Source organism: Mastomys coucha, unplaced genomic scaffold (assembly GCF_008632895.1).
Source record: "Mastomys coucha isolate ucsf_1 unplaced genomic scaffold, UCSF_Mcou_1 pScaffold6, whole genome shotgun sequence".
Lineage (NCBI taxonomy): Eukaryota > Metazoa > Chordata > Mammalia > Rodentia > Muridae > Mastomys > Mastomys coucha.
Genome location: NW_022196912.1, coordinates 115,872,874 through 115,884,970, shown reverse-complemented (window position 1 = coordinate 115,884,970; position 12,097 = coordinate 115,872,874). Strand labels below are relative to the sequence as shown.

Here is a 12,097-nt window from a genome sequence, read left to right as displayed (position 1 = left end):
AAGATGTAGAACTCTCAGCTCCTTCTCCAGCACCATGTCTGCCTGCATGCTGCCATGTTTCCCACTATGATGATAATGGACTACACCTCTGAAAGTGGAAGGTAGTCCCAATGAAATGCTTGTCTTTATAAGAACTGCCATGATCATGATGTCTTTTCATAGCAATAAAACCCTAAGATCACCATCTTAAAGGGAGGAAGAAGGAAGCCCGGACCCCACATGGCTCAAGGAAAGACTTCTAACACGAGGAACAGCTGAGGGATCCCATTTCCTACGTAGTTAAAGGGGTCTTCTCCCACTTGTTTCAATGGATGTAGAGATTGTAAGGCATCTTTCTAAGCATTGAGCCCACATTTCTCCGCTTACAAAGCAACCCAATTTGCTCCCATCTCCAAGGTTTCTGATAATCTGAGAAGTCACTGAGAAAACCTGGAGAGGAGTAAGGGACTAAAGACTAAGTCTAATTTGAAGGGCCTGAAGGCCTGTGGCAACCAGTAGTTACTAAAGAAGCCCCAATTCAGCCATTTTCCCCAAAATAAGAAATTCCCTCACATGCACAGGGCATGCTCAAGTGTATTTGGAAATGGCTAATGTGTGCCTCTTTGGCCCTGACAGTGAATTCATATATTCAGCCATCTGCACTGCCACGTCTCAGGGCACATATTGTGGAAGGAGCAGAGCCCAGGATTTCTCAGACTTAAAACCTGTGGGCATTTGGGCAGTGCCAGGTTGGCATTGTGGAGTCCTCTTTAATGAATGCATGATTAACACTCTGCTGTCCTGCCAAGGGCCACTGCTCAAGTCCTTGAAAACATCCTGTTCCCTGAAACAGGTTAACCTTCCCTTCCAATGGCAGCTGCCTCCTCTACACCATTGACTCAGCCACAATGCCTATATGAAGAAAACAAGTCCCCAAAGAAATGATTAGTGTTGGCATAGCAACAATATGTTAATTGCGCCTCTCCAGAACATCCCAGCAGGACCTCTTGGCCGAGCTTGGTCCAGTTACAATACACTTGACAATAGAATAAAATTGCGTTCCTAGGACTGAAGCTGTATCTCAGGCTCCCCTCCATTTCACCCAAGTTAATAGGGTTTGGGGGTGTTGACTGCTTCCCATACTGAAACAGAAACAAGCTGAGACTTGATCCATAGGATTGTCTTGATGTCAGGACCCTGAATATCAAGATCATTATGCTCTCCTCTGTCCCACCCCAGACTCTCCCTGATGTACCTCTGAAGTCTAATTAGTCAAAGAGAGAGGGCTCCTGAGTCTAACGCAACACCACTCCTGACAGCTACCCTGCTTTGAGATACAGACAATGGAGCCCTTTCCAAACTAAGAGAGACAGGCAGCACCACCAACAGCATTCATTGCAGTTCAGAGAGGGGCTTTCGGACTGGTTGTTTTTGTAGCTCAGAGATACAACAGAAGGCTAGTCTTGCCTGATCTCTGCTCTTCCATGTGCAGTCCAAGGCTGGACCCCTGGGGCAATGACTATCAGCACCCCAGGAAAAGGAGAGAAAGAGAAAGAGAGAGGGAGAGGGGGAGAGGGAGAGGGAGGGAGAGGAGAGAAATAGGGAAGGAGAGAGGGAGGGAGAAAGAGAGAGAGAGAGGGAGAGGGAGAGAGAGGGGGAGAGAGGGAGAGAGAGAGAAAGCGCAGGAGGGGACACTTTGAAAATATAGACAGCAGTCCGAGGCAGGCAAGGAACCAGCATCTAGGCGCTAGTGTGCTAGTGCGGACGCTTGAGGCAAGACCTCCTCCTCACTGAACCCGAGCCCACATCCGTCCAAGGCTGCAGCCGTGAAGGAGAGGCAGGCACCGCAGCCAGTGGTGGTCAGATGTAAACTCGTGCTGGTGGAGGACGCGCAGTGTGGGAAGACGAGATGTTACAGGTGCTAGCGAAAGTCTGCTATCCCGAGACCTATGTGCCTACCATGTTTGAGAATTACACAGCCTGTTTGGAGACAGAAGGACAAAGAGTGGAGCTTAGTCTCTGGGATACCTCAGGCTCTCCTTACTACGACAATGTCCATCCACTCTGCTACAGCGACTCAGATGCAGTGTTGCTATGCTTCGACACCAGCCGTCCAGAGACCATGGATAGTGCACTCAAGAAGTAGAGAACAGAAATCCTAGACTATTGTCCCAGCACACGTGTTTTGCTTACTGGCTGCAAGACAGACCTTTGAACAGACCTGAGCACTCTAATGGAACTGTCCTACCAGAAGCAGACATCCATCTCCTACGAGCAGGGCTGTGCAATAGCCAAACAGTTGGGCACAGAAATCTACCTGGAGGGCTTGGTTTTCGCTTCCAAGAGGAGCATTCACAGCATCTTCCGGGCGGCATCCATGGTGTGTCTGAACAAGCCTAACCCAGTGCCCCCGAAGAGCCCCGTCCGAAGCCTTTCCAAGCGACTTCCTTACCTTCGCAGTCACTCTGAACTCATCTTGACTACACGCAAGAAGGAAATGGCCAAAAGCTGTTCCATTGTGTGAAGTCGGAGCCGGAGGCGGGGAAGCCCCCCCACTTCCTCCCTTGGGATGCAGAGGCACGGGGAGAGAGAGGATGAGACAGCTTAAGACACCGGGTGTGATGTTTTCAGATGGCCACAGAGGGCTTTAGAAGAAGACAGGAATGGGACTGAAGAAGATGCCAGGCCTGGCAGGAGGGCCTGACATTAAGCAAAAACCATCACATCCCAAGCCAGGCACTAGGCTGTGGATGGGGTTGTTGCCCCAGTGTCTCCCTACTCCAGAGGAAGGACAGGTACTGGGGAGATGGGGACATGCTGGCCTCACCTTCAACATCATGCCTCTTCCACACTGCAGTCCCATGCAGGCTTGGGGTGGGTGGGCTCCTTGATCCCTTCCCTTCCCCTTTAAGAAATGGCAATGGACTGGAGAGAGAAAAAGCCTGGAGGCAGCTCCCTTGGGAGCTTAACCCAGATGCTTCATGTAAACCAGGAGGGCGAGAGGTGACCAGACCGAAGAAGGAACCTTCGTTTTTTTGTATAGCTCATGCGTCATGGGGAGGTGACATCATACATTCACATGCTTCTCACTGAAGTCCCCAGGGCCCATGAGCAAAGCCCCAGACCCCCTTCTCTTGCAGAATGTAGGGGTGGTGGTGCTGTGGGGGTGGAACTGATGGGGGGGTCACAGATTTTCCTGCCTCTAGGGCGGGATACAGTGGCATCTGTTTTATAGACTCTTGTCTTTGGAAGGGTGGGGGAGGAGGGGGAGCGCTTCGATCTGTTATATGTTCTGTATTTAAAGAAGAAAACCTATTTATTAATGAAATATAACCCATGAAGAAGTTGGTAGGGAAAAAAATATAGATAGCTTAAGTAAAATTGAAGGTTTGGGATCTTATTTTTTTTTTTCAGTGTGCGTGTGTGTGTGTGTGTGTGTGTGTGTGTGTGTGTGTGTAAGAGAGGTACAGTTCCCACAGTCCAGTGCTGGGGACTGCTCACTGGGGCTTCTTCTAGAAGACTATAAAGCACACCTGTTTTGAAATCAGCAGTTCAGGGTTGGAGAGATGGCTCAGCGGGTAAGAGCACTGACTGCTCTTCCAAAGGTCCTGAGTTCAAATCCCAACAACCACATGGTGGCTCACAATCACCCGTAATGAGATCTGATGCCCTCTTCTGGTGCGTCTGAAGACAGCTACAGTGTATTTATTTATAATAATAAATAAATCTTTGGAACGGAGCAAGCAGAGACTAAGCAAGTGGGATCTACTGGAGCAAGCGGGGCCCACTGGAGCGAGCAGAGGTCCTAAAAGTCAATTCCCAACAACCAGATGAAGACTCACAACTATCTGTACAGCTACAGTGTATACTCATCTACATAAAATAAATAAATCTTTAAAAAAATGAAATCAGCAGTTCAACACAATCTTGACCATTACTTGATAACGTTATAGTCCTGACTCTAAACCTCTTTCAATATCAACTTCCTCATCTTCGAAATGGAAAGGATGTAACATTCTAGCAGAGCAGAGATGGGAGCTTCAGATAATCAGAGACCTAGAAATGCTTTGGAAGCTTTCCCACTCTTGCACGTTTTCACTATTGTTTTTTAGAACTGGATTCAGCTCCAGTAGGAAGTAAACGGGCTTCAGGAATGATGCTGGAGCTCAAGTGACTCCACTGAGTTGACTGTGCTGTGAACTTGGTCCTTCAGCCCAGTGACTCAAATGCAGGCATGTGTGCCTTAACTGTTGCTGCTGTGATGAATGGCTAACAGCTTACGTGGAACCATTTGTTAAAAGGTGTTCACTTCCAGCTGCCTGTCCTTGGAGGCAGTCAAAATTCAAAGATTACAGTGTGTTGTTAGATAAAATCAGGAACATCACCAAAATATGTGATCGTCTTTGTTGCAGTCTGCCTCCCTCTGAGATCCCTCTGCAGAGTCGCTGAAGTCAGCTTTTCAGAAGTTGGGGGACAGAGAGCTTTGCTGTGAGCCTGTTTTTTAAAGATAATCCTTTGTATTTACAAATTCGCAATCTCCAAAGTGCTTTTGATGCAGTGGGTCATCCAGATCCGCAGTGACTCATTACAAGGACAGATAATTTTTTTCCCCATTTTACAGATGAACAGATTATTTTGGGAGAATTAAATCGATTGGAATGGTTCCCACCACAGACCCTGACTTGAAACAGACTCTTCTTCCCCCTCAAAGCCCTGAGAAGCAGAGTAGAGTTGGCCAGGTGGTGACGACAGCCATATCTAGGCATCAGGGTATACTCAAAGGGACACACAGAGGAGCTTTCAAATTCCTGTTTGCTGAAAAGCTGCCCAGGAAATCATAGGCTAGGATTGGGCAGGGCCTTGGGGTTATTTTCCTTAAAGGCCTTTAAGTTTTTGATATGTATGCGGGTTGCCTATGTGGGAGAGTGGGCACTATTATATGCTTTCCTGGAATCAATGAAGGCCAGAGAAGAAGGTTGGATACTGCTGGAACTGGATTTACAAATGGTTGTGAGCTGCCACGTGGGTGCTGGAAACTAAAGTACTCTCAGCCACTGAGCCATCTTCCGAGCCCCATTCTAAAATTCTTGACACTCAAAGTATGGTCCCCAGACCAAAACCACCAGGGAACTTATTAAAAATGCAAAGATTTAAGTTCTTGTCCCAGCTTTATTGCACGGGAAAGCCACCATTTTGAAGATCTAGAGGCCATGGGTGCACATGAAGATCTGGGAAGCCATGCCTAGCTAGAAATCTCCCTAAACAACTCCCCTAAACCAAACCAAACAAAAAACAAACAATATCGATTCATTCAGATCAGTAACTCCATTCTATGCATAGGGTAAACCAAGCAACTAAAATGGCTATACCATGGGGGTTCTATGGTGCTGGGAACCTAACCCAGGACCTCATTTATGCAATGCTCAGACTCTGCTACATGCCAGCCTTTAAAAACAGTTTTTGAATTAGTGTGATGCTACTGATGCAGGCTGGATAATGAGTGTAGGGACAAGCCTTTGTGAGTCCATGCCAACATTTGCTGCCATCTGTTCAGTGGTTCCACAGAGGGAGTGCATCGTCATGGTTCTGAAGACTGGGAACAGGATCTCAGAAACTGGGAAGGATGTGCCCAGGATCACAGTGACGATAAAAGACAGAGAGCAGGTGTCACACTCAGGTTCATGTGAGCCTTCCTTACAGAACTCGTGAGGTACCATGGGGTGCGGAGGTGCAGCACTAGGATCACCTGGCAAGCTGCTACAGATGCAGTCTTAAGCGCAATCTTAGAGCTTCTGAGTCAGAAAGCCTCTTGGGGGAGGGGAAGCAGCTGCTGTATCCTGCCCTCCAAGTGCTTCTAGTACCCAGTGATGCACAAACTGTCTACAGATCCAAAGTACAGGAGTAGAAGGAGGGCCAGGGCTTCTCATCTCCTGAAGGTCACGGTCCTGGGGTCACAGTGCTGAGAAGCCCTCGTGCCCTCAAGACCCCTAAAATCTCAGCTCAGGTGTCAGTCCAAAAATACAATACTCTAGGACCCTGATACTTAAAGTGCATGCACCTCCAACACCTGCTACACTTCTTAGAAGCTTCTAGAAATGCAGCATCCAGGACCCACCCTTAGACCCGCCTCAGCATAGCTAGTACATGGGGAAGCTCCAGATTCACACTAAAGAAAGTACTGGAGTGGAGTGAGCATCAGTCTTACCATCTTAATTCCTAAGCATAAAGTCCAACTTCATCCCTCCCTAACCTTTTCATCTAGGACTTCCATCCCACCCAGTCCTGGAGTCAGTAGAACCCAGTGAGTTTCAGCCAGCCCTGGCTTCCTAGTAGGACCCTACCCTTTGACCCTGTGAAGTCCTAGGTTGAGACATTATGCTGAGTCTTCAACAAGCAAAGACAGGAAAAGACACAAGGTTGCCTAGAATATAGCTGAGAGATATGTGACCCAGGCAGAGACAGATGGGATGGTGGGGGAGGCCAGGGACTGCAGCCCAAGAAAATAGAACAAAGAAAGAGGGGCAGGAAGGAAGAAGTTGATGACTTACAAACTTTGTCTGTGGACACTGGGAGCTATGCTGTACAGGACCAGCTTAGTGGTACCAAACTCATTCCTAGTACTGGATTGGGGTTTCACCTTAGTCTCTATAACTCAGCCCTTTGCATCCTGCCTCTGCTCTAGCCACATCCTTAAGAGCCTTCTAGGAAAGAAAGATGGCTAAGCAGTTAGGAGTACTTACTAGGACCAGGGTTCATGTCCCAGTACCTGTGTCGTGGCTAACAACAATCTGCAGCTACAGTTCCAGGGGATCTAACACCTTTTTGTGACCCCTATGGACACCAAGCACTCATGTTGCATACATGCCTACATGCAAACAAAGCACTCATACACATAAAATAAAAATATAATAATAATAAAGAAGTGGCCGGGCGGTGGTGGCGCACGCCTTTAATCCCAGCACTTGGGAGGCAGAGGCAGGCGGATTTCTGAGTTAGAGGCCAGCCTGGTCTACAGAGTGAGTTCCAGGACAGCCAGGGCAGACAGAGAAACCCTGTCTCTAATAATAATAATAATAATAATAATAATAATAATAATAGTAATAATAATAATAGTAATAATAATAAAGAAGTGGCCAAGAGAAAAGCGATCCAAGCTAAGGATTGTAAGAAGAGAACTGACTGTGGTAAAAGCACACAAAGCTTTGGGGAAATCCAATCCACATATGCCTGGGGCTTTTAAATCATCGCTTTTTGGTGGAAGCCATTTGATACCCAGGAAGCCTTGGGAGATAGTTCAGTAGCCTTTGTTAAACTCTGCTTTCAACAGAAGGAAGTTGTGTTCTGCCAGCAGAGGATTATCTGCGGCCAGATTATGCCTATAAGATTCCAGAAAGATCTAACATGGCCCCAGCCTAAGGAGGATCCTACTGGTGAATTTGACCATCCTCCTGCCCTGGGAGATCTCACTGGAATCCAAGTGTTCTCTCCAGCAGGATGCACCATGGCAGACTATCACAGGCTGGGTGATATCCCATCACCAACTCCATTCTGGAACCTGGAGGTCCACAGTAAGAGGTCAGCGGGGTGTGACTCTAGTGGTACCTCTTTCTGGCTAACAAATGGTACCTTCCTCCTGTGTTCCCCTGTGGCCGATGCTCTACACACATCAGGTGATTTACCTCTTCTAATGAACACATGAATCCTATTGGGTTAGAGTCTTCAGCAAGCACAATGAGAGAAAATGTGCTACCCAGAATGCAGTGAGACACCCAGATGGACAAGCCATGTAAGGACCAGAAGAATGGGGAGATAAGGAGCTTCCAGAAGGGTCTATAAAATGAAACCAGTTCACCTGTAGGACATCAATTAGCCTTGATTAGCTCATCCAAAACCCTATCTCCACACTCTGATTAGTACTTTTCCATTTGGAAGGGAAAGGACTGAGCACGTAAGCCAAGGTTGAGAAGTCGGCTGTGATCACTGCGCAGGAGAAATGAAGGCAAGCCTGTGTGTGGTGACTCTCCTGGACCTCTGTACAGACTGAAGTCAACAACAAAGAGCCCCTTTGAGATGTTAGGAGAGCCTAGATTTATATTGCACCTGAATGTCACAGCCCCCTCCCCCACCTCTGTGTCTGTGTTGGGGTGGGGGGTCAGTGTTTACCAGACTGGTGCTCTACTACTGGCTTATATTCCCAGCCTCTTTTTTTAACTTTTTATTTTAAGACAGTGTCTTATTAATCTTCCCAGGATGACTTTGAACTTACTCTGTAGTCCAGTCAGGCCTTGGCTTTATCATGTTATAGTCTCAGCCTCTGGGGAGATATAGAATTACAGATGGGTACCACCATGCCCAAAGTAAATGTGGTGTGTGTGTGTGTGTGTGTGTGTTTACACTTTTTATGGTTCTGGAGATGAAACTAAGACTCTACATAAGCTAGGCAAGTAGTCTATCACTGAGATAACCCCCAAGTCCTACATAGCACCTCCCTCTATAAAACAGGGTCAAAATGTAGACTTCACTGGTCTAGAACTCATTAAGTTGACACAGGTATCCTTAAACTCACAGAGTTCTGCCTGTCTCTGCCTCCAGAGTGCTGAGATTAAAGGTGTGTACCACCACATCTGACTTTTTCCCCCATGTAGCCTTTTAACAATCTATTTCTCTCCTATATAAAAGAGATATTATCCCAACAATAACTGAAAATGGGCAAAGGACTTCAATAGATGTTTCTTCAGAGGATATACTCAGATAGCCAACATGTACATGAAAAGGGAAGTGGTAATCAAAACTACAGTGAGATGCCATTTTATACCCATGCGATAGTCATTATTACAGAACAAAATCACTAGGATGGGATGAGGCAGCAAGAAACTGGAACCTTTCCACATTGCTGGTAGAAATATAAGATGTGAAATGGTTTAGCAGGCCCCCGAAATTAAATACACAATTACACATGATTCAGAAATCTCACTTCTGGGTACGTGTTCAAAAGAATGGACTCAAGCTGATACAGCACACCATGTTTACACAAACACTGCTCACAGAAGGCAGAGGGTGCACACAAACCAGATTCTGACTCGAGCTACGTGAGGACATTGTGCTAGATAATCCAGGCATAGGACAAAGAGTCAATAACATCCACCCTGAATGTGTCTGATCGTGAAAACTGAGCAGGGCCTGCCCTGGTTAGAAGGACTCCACTCAAATGAGAAGTTGAACAGTCATTGCTAGGAGTTGAGGGGGTGGGGGTGGGGGAGGCATGACATGACAGCAGGGATCGGGATGCATCGGATGATTAGTGTTCAGTGGGGACAGTTTCAGTTGGCAGGATGCAAATGTTCTGGAGGTGAATTGTGGAGAATGTCATACATTGTGAATGCCATTGAATTATAGTATACATATGTATACATAATATATATATATATATGTAGTATACTTGATTCTTCTGGATTATATACTTAAACATAGATAAAATGGTAAGTTTACATTATATGCATTGTACCACAACAGGAAAAATATTAGAAATGGGGCCCTAGGCCAAGTCTAATGTGCCACCCAGCCATGAAATTCAGCGCGTCTTGGTGCTGACAGAGCAAAAGAGATTTCCTCCTTCCTCTCACCAGATGGTAAGGGGATCTCAGCCTCTGCCCACTGGCTCTGAGCAGACCCAGTTAAGAAACAAATGCCTATTAGAATCCTGGCTTTGGCTGGCCTGTCACCCAACCTAGGGGACCCTGAAACTCCCCTAGCAATGCAGGCAGCCTGGGTAGGGCTTTTGTGATGCTTGGAGGAAGATCCTCTTTAATGTGTGTCGGGGGATTATGTGTACATATATGCAGGTGCCTGTGGGTGTCAGATCCTCCTGCAGCTGCAGTTACAGGGAGTTGTAAGCCAGTCTGATGTGGCTGATGGCAGCCAAACCCTGATCCTTTCCAAGAACAGCAAGTAATCTTAACTGCTTAGCCGTTCCTCCAGCCCCAGGAGAATTCTCAACAAATTGGTATCTCTAGACTTTTGGGTGGATCTTGTTTGTGCTTCTGAGCCGGGAGAAACTTCTCCCAGAAGTTGATTCAGAAAAGCTGGGCTCACTTGCTCAGTGTTTGAAAATCATGGGGTGTGCTCAGACTAAAACTTGATCAGGAGCTGAGGGAATATCTTTGTGTGGATATGTGCACGTGTGAGCTCACGTGCACGAGTGTGCAGAGGCTTGAGGGCGGCATAGGCATCTTCTTCAGCCGCTTTCCACTTTAGTGTTTGGTTTTGGTTTTGGTTTGCCTTTTTTTAGTTTTTGAGATTATAATATAATTACATCATTTCCTCCTTCTCTTTTCTTCCTACAGACTCTCCCCTATACTGCGTCTTGCTCTCTTTCAAATTTATGACCTCATTTTTATTATTATCACATGAATATATGTATATGTATATATGTATGTATGTATGTGTATGTGTATGTATATATATATATATATATATATATATATATATATATATATACTTAATTTCAATACTCTCTCACAATTATACTTCCAATGAATGGGTTGTGTTTTGGCCTCATAATTTTGGGGTTTTCATAAACTAGACTGAAATTGTCTTCAAATTTACATTGTATTGAAAATAAATTTGAAATTGTCAACATCTTTAAATACATTTCTCTATGGATCACGACATGTTCAATGGAGAAAGCGTCCTTCTGAGACAGACTCTCACATTACAGCTCAGGCTGGTCTACTACTTATGGCAATTCTTTTGCCTCAGCCTCTTGAGTACTAGAATTATAAACATGTACAACCACAGACAGTTTAGAAAATATTCTTTACAGATACCAAGATGTCTGATGAGTTTCAAGGACAATAATCTCCTTTTTAACCTATTTTATACCCAAAGTATATCTATTTCAACCCAAATATTTTCACAGGAACTGTCTTTTTATCTGCTTTTAGAGTACCTCTCTTTGATAAATAAAGTTACATGTTTTTTTAAAATCATCAATTAAAAGATGATTCAAAAGAATAATCAAAAGATTATTCTTTTGAATATCTCTCCACTCTTAGCCTTCTTAATTCTCCTGTAAAATATATGACTTTATATATATAACTCTTCTTCTCCAAGTTAAGACTGGCTAGAGCCACGTGTGGGCGGGACTATGAATGCGCACACCTTCGCCTGTGTCGAGTCCCTTCTTGTCCTTGGCGATTCACCTTTGTGCTCCATGATGTGCAGGCTTTGGTTTCTTTTTCTCTTTTTCCCAGTGCTGAAAATTGAACCCAAGGTCTTTCACCAGGCAGACAAGCACTCTGTCATATGAGGTCACCCCTTGTCCTGTACACCTTGGTTTCAGTCCTCACAAATTTATCAACAGCTTTTTAAAGTTTCGTTAGTGTTCCATGCACTGAGTACTCCGATGAACTATTTCCAAGTGATTTTTTTGATCAAAATATAGAGAGACTCTTCTGGAAGATAAAAAGTCTGGTATGATTGTTAGATTTGGCTGATTCACAAAACACAGGTAGCCTGCCATATGCACAGGTAGAACACCATATGCACAGGGAGCCCACTGTGTGCACAGGTAGCCCACCATATGCACAGGTAGCCCACTGTGTGCACAGGTAGCCCACCATATGCACAGGTAGCCCACCATATGCACAGGTAGCCCACTGTGTGCACAGGTAGCCCACTGTGTGCACAGGTAGCCTGCTGTGTGTACAGGTAGCCTGCCATATGCATAGGTTTGACCTCTGAACACCCACCCAACTGTGAATCAAAAGTATTTCAGAGAACTATGTCTTTACCAAACACATACAGATGCTTTATTGTTTTGTTCTTATTTCCTAACTGGTGTATTAGAACAACTATCGACCCAGCATTTGTTTACTTAGTCAGGGGTAATATATCCTTTGGGCTTCTCTGTGCCACAAAGGATGAAAAACTGCCTTAAGCCACACTAAAGTCTAGGAGTGCCTAAATAACAGCCCTTGGGTTATGAAAGCATGTATGTTTGAATGATATCATGACATGTATTGTCACCTGCAACGTTCATGCTTGAGAACTATGCAGTTGATTCTGTGTGTCTCTCTCTGTCTTTGTTTCTCTCTCTCTCTTTCTCTCTCTCTCTCTC

At 45.4% G+C, this 12,097-nt stretch overlaps 1 pseudogene; it reads left to right on the top strand.

Annotated features, from left to right (window-relative positions):
• The window catches only part of LOC116081100, a 70,859-nt pseudogene extending 68,202 nt beyond the window's left edge, over positions 1-2,657 (top strand).
• The last annotated feature ends 9,440 nt before the right edge of the window (positions 2,658-12,097 follow it).